The 10,326-nt window shown below is 45.0% G+C and overlaps 1 long non-coding RNA gene across 1 annotated transcript; it reads right to left on the bottom strand.

Moving 5' to 3' along the window:
* Positions 1-2,090: 2,090 nt before the first annotated feature.
* Positions 2,091-9,903, bottom strand: LOC102078304 (uncharacterized). The gene is made up of 3 exons (XR_266273.4): positions 9,469-9,903; positions 9,073-9,189; positions 2,091-3,668 (listed from the first exon to the last, which is right to left on the bottom strand). It is a non-coding gene; the product is annotated as an uncharacterized LOC102078304 (long non-coding RNA).
* Positions 9,904-10,326: the final 423 nt, after the last annotated feature.

Here is a 10,326-nt window from a genome sequence, read left to right as displayed (position 1 = left end):
TGTAACGGTGCCAGAGGCTCTGTGGTGTCATTTTTCATTCAAATAAAAAACTGAGTTTCAATCAATATATTCAAAATGCACAACACACAGTGAAAGTGAACCTAAGCATGTAGTGTATGTGTGTGTCTGCGAGCATGTGCACCAAGCATACATGAGGGAAGTGCAGTTTATGTGCCTGTGTTCATTTGTGTGAAATGAGGCTGGATTCATGTGAGGAAAAATGCACATATCCAGCTGTTCCGTTATTATTTATGGTCAAAGCCTTTGACTCTAAATATCATAAGGACACCATATATTTTATACCCCATTTACAATGACACACAGCATCATTATGAGGCTGTGAAAAAAAGTCATGCACTAACAGCTGCACTGATATCAGCTGTCAATGTGCAGTGACCTACTTGCTGTGGAGTATGATATTCAGTACGAACTGAAGTGTGTTCAAGCAAGAAGCACAAGTGGAGACAAAGGGTTACTTTTCATCATGAACAATTTGGCCTTATAAATGAAATATTAAACTAATTTAATCATGTTACTTGGGGTTATGAAAAGTGTGCAGACATTTTGTTACACATAAAAATGAAATGGCAGATTATACAAAACAGTAAATCTACTGTTCATCCCAGAACAATTTTACCCCTTTTTTATTAAAAATAGGTGCGTAGACAATTTATAGTTTTCAGTAACGTGACTGACTCGCTACCCTGGCAGGCAAAACATTACTTTTCCATAACAGCCAACAGCAGACAGTCAGTGGTGCTGCAGGATAAAAGGTGTTCTTTTTTTTCCCCACCTGTCTTGAGCCAAGACTACTTGACTCAATTGTCCATGGAAGATAAAAAGATATGAGGAGAAGCTATGATTTGGGGGGGACTTGTGATCTATATTCTGCCCTGGTAGCTTTATTTAAATCCCTGAAAACATCTGGCAACATCTCTCCTGTAGCTCCAGTTTGGTGACATCTATGAGCACCTTGTTGATGGTTCCTCATCCTACACTGCTGCCAGGATAAATGCTTTCAAAAGTATGGACATCATGTAATTTTGATCTGCATCTGTAAATAATGGCACCATGCAGGACGTGAAGAACAAGAAATTGTTTAACTACCAGACGTGAGTCTTACATTTTGTTGATTTGGACATTTACAGTGCAGGTCCAGAAAAAAAAAAAGTACTGGTAGTATTAAATTGTCACATTAATGTCATCCCGTAACACTAAAATTGACCAATTTTTTTCCCCCAGTGTCAGGTAACTTATTCCCTCAGTTTAAATAAGCAGCCCTCCAGGTGGGAGTGTCCCAGTGTCATGTCAAAATTATGGATTGGCTGTTGTTTTATCTCTCACATGAAGAAAACACAGGAACATTTTTGCCACTTCTGGTGTTTTGTATTTGCATCATGCATCATAACAAATTTCCCACGTGTGGGACTAATAAAGGTTATCTTAAAGGTTATCTTATGCTCAAGTGTTAACCTGGACACAAGTGTGAGACACAATAGTAAAGTTCAGGATGTTAATTTGAAGCTGAAGGATGAAAACATAGTGTCCCTTGCCAGAACATCAAGCTGTGTGCAAACAGGACAGGCTGGTGATCTATCAAATCCTTCAGTCCATGCACGATCTCACTTGACCTCTTTCCTTCCTCCTCTAATTCTCCAATATTAGCTACTGTTGTCTCTGGCACAGTTTATCCACCAGTGTTTGGTATCTGAGCACAGAATATCCACGTAAGTCAAAAGAGTAATCTTATCAATACAGTTGACACAACAAGCCAGACTTTACTATATAGTGTGGTGCAATGATCTGGCATCAACAGTGGGAAAGGTCTGCCTTAAGCAGCCCAGCTGTCTTCAGCTCAACTCCGACCAGGTGTGTAATGGGCTTCAGGTGTGTGATCATGAGGGGGGAGACCTAGGTAAAGCTCCATTTGTTGTTTTTCCATATTTAAGCAGAGGTCTAAAAAAATAAAAAATAAAAAAATAAAAAAATCAATGATCAAATAACAAAAAAACCCTCAATATTAATAACGTGGTTCATCACTAATGTAAATTATTTCTTTAAGAAGTCCAGATTATAGTTTAGATAAATTCTGATTATAATTAAAGCCTGGTGCATGGTATTATGTCATCTGCTGATTTTGTCGTATTCGGGTTATGTAATTACATTCTATGTCATTTGCCCAAGCGATTTACATGGATATATTAAATTTATCTTTTCCCTAATCCTAAAATTAAGATATTCAGAGTTGAATACCTTTGTGAAACTCACCTTACAGCAAATCATTTTTACTGAATCTAATAAATGTTAAATAATAAAGTTAAAACCTTTAAGCCTGCTGATGAATCAAATACATGTCATAATATCTACTCATCCACTGCAATCACTCCTCTGCCTGTCAGATTCTGGCTCGCACACCTCTTCTCTGTTTTACCCTATTGTGTATCATCAGCCTCAAACCAACCGTCCTTGCTGAAAAGAGTGACGTTCTGGAGCTAATTAGCGGCCCATTACTTATTTAAAGGTAACTTGTTTATGTGAGAGCAGAGGTATAAATTATCCAATAGACAATGTCTTTGGGGTATTTTGTTGAACAGAGCTTTATTAACAGCAACTGTTGAGGGCAGTTTAATGGCATCCCAATTATTTCAGTCCTAAGAAATAATTGGGATGAGTCCCTTGCCAGTTCCAGCCAGAAGCAGCCAGCTAGCACCCATTTAGAGAGGCTAAAGAACTGTAGGACTTAATGACAGTGTTAAAATGATTCTCTTTGGACAGATGTGTCTTTTATTTGGACCAGTGGATAGTTTTATAGCCAAATGAGAACAACTGAGCCAGTGGAGAAATACATTTTATTTGCAGTGCAAGTGAGCACTAACAGATAGGCCACTTAATTTAAAATAAATGCTGTATTTCTTTGACCCTTCTAGGAATTTCATAGCTTTTAGCTTGATAAAGAACCAGTATTCAGGGATATGTAATGTCCCTTGTAACAAATGATAATGGTGTCTTTTAATTTTAGGTTTTGTGTCACAGCAGATTCACAGTATGATTCACTATGTCCAGAAATCTTCATTCTCAGTTTGTCTGTGTGAGTTCACCAGTTAACCTTGTGGAAAACATAGCTGAGTGCTCTCTGAGGGGAGATGAAACACTCCAAGGCTGCTTTTGAAAAATGCTTACAATGCTTCTCATTCTAGGCTTCATTAAAACAGACTCAGTGACAGAAGTGAAAGGATTTGAGAATTAAAACCAAACAAGTAATTTAAAGGTTTATATATTTTAAAAGTAACAAGAAAGAACAAAGTTGTATCTTGTACCTATCATCCATATTTTCTTCTGCTTTCTTTATGCAGCAGTTAAAGCTACAGCAACAGGTACATTAAAACATACTCTTGTCTCGTTTTTATAGATCATAGATGAATATTTGCAGATGGCTTGCAACAAATTGTTTTACATCTTTTCTTAGATATGGAACATTTCTGTGCTTCTGCAAAAATGAGTATGTCTCCTGTCTTTGCATCTTTATCTCACCCCGGAGTCAACTGGCTTTCTTACCACCACCTGTTCTGTCAAAACTCGCGCCTTCTATCCAATATTTTCAATTTCATCTAAAGACTTCAGAGGTCCTCCAAACAGCTGGTGCTGCATCTGCCTCGAAGCAGGAAAAACTGCACACATGCACAATAATGTAAATGATTCACTCCTCCAGCAATATTATTCAGTGTGTTGAATAAAGATCTAAGCAACTGCAATATCATGTTTTTTTTGCTTTGAAGTTGGCATGCTTGATAAATGCAAGGCAGTGCATCCTTGTATTTTTATCATGCTGTTCTGTTTTTTCCCCACCTTGATTCACTACACCGTACTGTATGTTGAGTTTCCAATCTTTCTTTCTCAGTCTCAATTTTAGGGACAACCTCATCAATATTAAATTCACTGACTCACTGTAGGTATGATAACCAAAACACATTAACCACCATGACAGCTGGAACACAAAGCACAAAAGTAGATTAATCAATCATACGTGGAGCATTGCCAAAATGGCAGCATCCCAAGGCTGTATCCGAATCGCAAAATGTAGACCAATACACTAAAGCACAAATCAATCACAGAGCAAACTAGTGCCTATCTTCAGAAACTCCACTGACAATTAAGCCCTTCCATATAACATTATTCAAAACTGGGAAAAAAAGTTCCCATCCGACCCCGTCAGAATCAGCTTACTTTGTTAGAAAATACGTATGGGGGTGCCTACTGGGGTCAGCGGGGGAGCTGACCCCAGGGAGGGGTGACTTGCCCCTCCCTTCCTTCCCTCCCCATCTCCAGCTGCCTCCCTCTTCCCGCTCCACCACAATCACCCACAAATGCAGGGCCTTGGGGTAGGGGTGTGTCACCAGGGTGCAGAGGAGACATCCCCCCCCTCTGTCCCCTTCTGGCTGCCTCTGCCTCAATTTTATCCCACAACTTAGACATTCACATTACTCACACTCTCATTACACATACATATAGGATCTTGGGGGTGGGCACGCTACACGGATTCCAATCACCATCAGAGTGTACACCTCACCCCTGGCGTCGCTGCCCACCTCTCAATTTTAAATACACGTAGACATTGAGGGCTAGCAGGAGGGGCTATACGCTTACCTGCTGCTCTGGCAGGTAGCTCCATGCCCTCCTGGGTTTTAAATGCACCTTAGAACACACATACATCAACACTACATATGAGCGGGTGGAGGGAGGTTTGGAGTCTTCCTACACCCCCGTTCTCTGCGGCCTGCTGGAGCGGGGGGCTAGGAGGAGGAGTTGGCCGTCCGACTGGGGTCTGGAATGTGGGGCCTCCCTGCTGCTGCGGAGTCGGGGCAGTCTGCTTCTCCCCACCGCAGGGAAAAGGGTAACACCACCTGGGTCTGGGCGCAGTTTCCCCCTCCAGGGGCAAGGGTACCTAGACCCGGGGCTTAGAGTACGCTTGGGGAGTGTGATTGTGTGTACAGTGTCTCTTGTAATGGAATTTCTTTTACTTATGTATTAATCACATTATTTTATTGTATAATGCCTTGGTGCCACTGGATTTTTAACATGTCTCACACCAATACTTTAAGACAAATGGTGGGGGTCTATTTAGGAAGTTGGGGGAAGCAGACAACTCCACAGGAGGGAGAGTCTTTTGTCTCTTCAAGGACTCTGGGAGGTAGCAAGGGGGTGTAAACCTTAAGGTGTGAAACAACTGTGTACTGCCTTTTGTTCCTGGAGAAGGTATTTAACTGAGAGCCACACTAGGCTCAGTGAGACTCTGCTGACCCTGTCCCGTTTGGTTCTTTTGCCATCAGAATTATTGTCTAAAGGCGAAGAAAGATGCCCAACGGATTTACTTTACCAAATGGACCATCCCAGCCTTGCCGTAATGGTCCATTTGATTCACCTTTTATTGTTTATTTTATTTTCACTTGCTGAATACGGGACAGACTTGACTGGTGGAAAGAAAGGGGAGAAAGAAAGAGGGAAAGAAAAACAGCTGAGAAGAGGGACGGGGAAAAAGGGCAAAAACCAACAGAATAAGCAGACAAAAAATACATATATCGATCACCTGGATCACCTGTTGAGAAAGAAAAAAGAAAGCAAGCAGAAGAAAACGAGAGTAATAAACAACATCACAATGATATATGGGAATATGACAGTAAATACTAAATATTAAACATTATTGTGCAGCACGTGAGATCGACAGCGCACAGTGTGCTTTGAGGTAGGAGCCCAAAAGGGTGTAGTTTGTGTTTGTGATCACCCGTGTGTACACCTGTGAGCATGAACGCGCTTGTTTTTAAAAGGTTCCTTCATGTAATGATCTGCTAGAGGGTGTGGGGGGCCACTGCCCCGTCCTCCAGGGCATGAAGCAGGTATGGAGGAGATCAAAACTCCAGACATCCAGAGGCCCCCAGGACACAAGAGACCAAGGAAGACCAACAGAGGGGCAGCCGCGCCACTATCCCAGAAAGAGCTGAGGAGAGTCCCAGATGAGGGGTCACTCAGCAGCCGCGGAGCAGAAGTCGGGGGGGGTTGCAGTGACGTGCCCGTGAGCTCCGCCGGCAGCCAGCTGTGCCTGAGTGACCGAGCCCCGGGCCGAGAGGCCAAGGGCACCCCATCCCCGAAGTGGCCCGAGCGAGCCCCAGGCTCCAGGCCCCGATAAGCAGCCGCCAAGGAGTGAGCCGGTGGGTACCTGGGCGCCCACCCCTGGACACAAAGAACCACCAACGCACCGATGTCTGAGGGCGTCTGCCACCGGCAGGGGAAGTGGTGGGGGGAGATGGGCCTCCAAACCTTGGAGGGCCTGAGATGTCCCCAGAGAGGTGGCGTCTGATACCCAACCTGACATATAGACACAGACAAACAGGCACACACAGATACAAACATCTATTCCCACCCTCATGCTCTCATATACAATTACTCAACACTCACCCAACGTGGAGACAGACATAGAGAGACACTGTACACACAATCACACTCCCCAAGCGTACTCTAAGCCCCGGGTCTAGGTACCCTTGCCCCTGGAGGGGGAAACTGCGCCCAGACCCAGGTGGTGTTACCCTTTTCCCTGCGGTGGGGAGAAGCAGACTGCCCCGACTCCGCAGCAGCAGGGAGGCCCCACATTCCAGACCCCAGTCGGACGGCCAACTCCTCCTCCTAGCCCCCCCGCTCCAGCAGGCCGCAGAGAACGGGGGTGTAGGAAGACTCCAAACCTCCCTCCACCCGCTCATATGTAGTGTTGATGTATGTGTGTTCTAAGGTGCATTTAAAACCCAGGAGGGCATGGAGCTACCTGCCAGAGCAGCAGGTAAGCGTATAGCCCCTCCTGCTAGCCCTCAATGTCTACGTGTATTTAAAATTGAGAGGTGGGCAACGACGCCAGGGGTGAGGTGTACACCCTGATGGTAATTTGGAATCCGTGTAGCGTGCCCACCCCCAAGATCCTATATGTATGTGTAATGAGAGTGTGAGTAATGTGAATGTCTAAGTTGTGGGATAAAATTGAGGCGGAGGCAGCCAGAAGGGGACAGAGGGATGTCTCCTCTGCACCCTGGTGACACACCCCTACCCCAAGGCCCTGCATGTGTGGGTGATTGTGGTGGAGCGGGAAGAGGGAGGCAGCTGGAGATGGGGAGGGAAGGAAGGGAGGGGCAAGTGACCCCTCCCTGGGGCCAGCTCCCCCGCTGACCCCAGTAGGCACCCCAATACTCTGCAACCCGCCAGGGAAAGGGGGGCCCAGGCCCATCCGGACCGGGGCCCAGTGCAGCAACGCCGCCCAGCCTCACAGAGCCCGGGACAGTCCACCTGACCCCACCACAGAGAAAACTGCACCCACCCCATCATCCACTCATCTTCCAGACTACACAAGACAATAGACGCCCAGGCTGAGATCTTCCTCCACCTCTCCTGTATCTCCCCCTCCTGCAGAGAGAGTTCCTGAAGAGAGGAAATCTCCTTTGTGTTTGATTAAAGAATGTTAGCTACCGCTCACCGCTCATCTGCAGGCTTTATTTAAGTGGAAAAACTTCCATGAGGGTGGGAATAGATGTTTGTATCTGTGTGTGCCTGTTTGTCTGTGTCTATATGTCAGGTTGGGTATCAGACCCCACCTCTCTGGGGACATCTCAGGCCCGCCAAGGTTTGGAGGCCCATCTCCCCCCACCACTTCCCCTCCCGGTGGCAGACGCCCTCAGACATCGGTGCATTGGTGGTTCTTTGTGTCCGGGGGTGGGCGCCCAGGTACCCACCGGCTCACTCCTTGGTGGCTGCTTATCGGGGCCTGGAGCCTGGGGCTCGCTCGGGCCACTTCGGGGGTGGGGTGCCCTCGGCCTCTCGGCCCGGGGCTCGGTCACTCAGGCACAGCTGGCTGCCAGCGGAGCTCACGGGCACGTCACTGCAACCCCCCTGGCTTCTGCTCCGCGGCTGCTGAGTGACCCCTCATCTGGGACTCTCCTCAGCTCTTTCTGGGATAGTGGCGCGGCTGCCCCTCTGTTGGTCTTCCTTGGTCTCTTGTGTTCTGGGGGCCTCTGGATGTCTGGAGTTTTGATCTCCTCCATACCTGCTTCATGCCCTGGAGGTCGGGGCAGTGGCCCCCCACACCCTCTAGCAGATCATTACATGAAGGAACCTTTTAAAAACAAGCGCGTTCATGCTCACAGGTGTACACACGGGTGATCACAAACACAAACTACACCCTTTTTGGCTCCTACCTCAAAGCACACTGTGCGCTGTCGATCTCACGTGCTGCACAATAATGTTTAATATTTAGTATTTACTGTCATATTCCCATATATCATTGTGATCTTGTTTATTACTCTCGTCTTCTTCTGCTTGCTTTCTTTTTTCTTTCTCAACAGGTGATCCAGGTGATCGATATGTATTTTTTTTGTCTGCTTATTCTGTTGGTTTTTGTTTTTTGCCCTTTTTCCCCGTCCCTCTTCTCAGGTTTTTTTTTTTTCTTTCCCTCTTTCTTTCTCCCCTTTCTTTCCACCAGTCAAGTCTGTCCCGTATCCAGCAAGTGAAAATAAAATAAACAATAAAAGGTGAATCAGATGGACCATTACGGCAAGGCTGGGATGGTCCATTTGGTAAAGTAAATCCGTTGGGCATCTCTCTTCGCCTTTAGACAATAATTCTGATGGCAAAAGAACCAAACGGGACAGGTTAAAAAAAAAGAAAAAAAAGAAAAAAAAAAGAAAATACCTCTTGAATATGGGGTTTATCAAAAGGAATCATTATTTCATTTCAGGCTATATTTGGTATAACTATAAGTAATGGACATAGAAGCTTAGGTTAAATTATCAAATGCATAGCTGAATTTAAACAGGTGCTCAATGTGTCCCCCTCTGGACGCACAGCATATGTCCAAACCCGTCCCATACTTTTGCAAGCATGTCTGGAGTCACTACAGCCACTGCTGTTGTTATGCTACCTACCAGCAACATGAAATTCACGAATCCCAGCTTTCCAACAGTACGTCTTTCAATCATTTAAAAGCTGAAAAAGATTCTTTTTGATACACCTTGTATTTATTGAAGCCATGTAAAATTTTACCTTCACACTATGAATGTCATGGTCCGTGGGAGTGTCTGGGGCTTTTTCCACCTGTGGCAGTTGGTCCTCTGTCCATTCCTTAGGGGTGGGGCTTCCAGCACATCACCTGGGATCCATCTGCAAACAATCAGTTTCAGTTTCATCTTTATTTGTCATATGCAAGTTAGCACAGGGTCAACATTGCAAGCAAAACACAAGTCTTCCAGCAGTATAAAACAGTATAACAGCCACTACACCCCAGACACTCTGGCTGTAGCGCTGCCATCGGTGAAACCCACCACACACTGGAAACTCCCACGCACCTCCCCTCCTCACAGCTTTCAAACCACGGACCTGCAAGTAAGCAAAACAAACTCAGCAGCAAATTCTTCTCAGTTACCTGCCCCTTACCCTTACCCAAAAAATAACGCCGCCTTCTTCTGTTGCAGAATTCCTCTCGTTCCTCCGTCCCTCGCATGACTTCCTGTTTCATGGTCCAGTTTCCTAGGGCCACCCTTCCCTGCTCAAGTCGCCATTTCCCCATTGCCATATCTAACCAGAATCGCATTCCCTAATGTTTTCTGCTGATTAATAAAGACTCTTGTGAATTCTGGTGTCGGCGTTTGGGTCCTCTCCTTGTGTGAACCTTCGGTTCATGACAATGAAAATTTTCCAAATTACGTGCGCTCAGGGCTCAAAGGGGGTAGGACAAAATTAGGCGTGTTATAAGTCCAGATTTGCTAACAGTCTGGACCAGTGCAAAACACTCTATTGATATAAAAAAAGCTACTAACAACGCAGGAACTCCAGCAACACTAAAGGTAAAGAGGAACAACTTTATTAACTGAGCAACACCTTTCAGCTTGTGGCCTTCATCAGGGTCATAGTAACATATAAACCAATTTGTGTTTAAATAAAGGACAGAACACAGAAAAAAGGGAAAAAAAATTCAAATGAACCAATCACACCTTCATAGGTAAACCACCTGACGTATAACAGGATGGTATTGGTCGATAGGTTAATTGGTTAAGTCACAGCCCAAGTGAATACTGGACTAGACCATTAACGATAAAAACGGGGGGGGGACGACATAATCCCCACCTATCTTAACATAATACATAGGAGAAATACACAAAATGAAAGAATGTTAGAATTATACAAAAAAATAGTAAAATGATTACAAGAGAATTTAAAAAGAATTAAAAAAGAAGTCAGTACAACAGTTAGATTGGAAAACAAGACACTGCACATGGAATCACATTTGTGAAAAGGTCC

Source organism: Oreochromis niloticus, linkage group LG10, assembly GCF_001858045.2.
Source record: "Oreochromis niloticus isolate F11D_XX linkage group LG10, O_niloticus_UMD_NMBU, whole genome shotgun sequence".
Lineage (NCBI taxonomy): Eukaryota > Metazoa > Chordata > Actinopteri > Cichliformes > Cichlidae > Oreochromis > Oreochromis niloticus.
The sequence above is the reverse complement of the archived record's forward strand: the minus strand, read 5'-3'. Positions and strand labels throughout refer to the sequence as shown.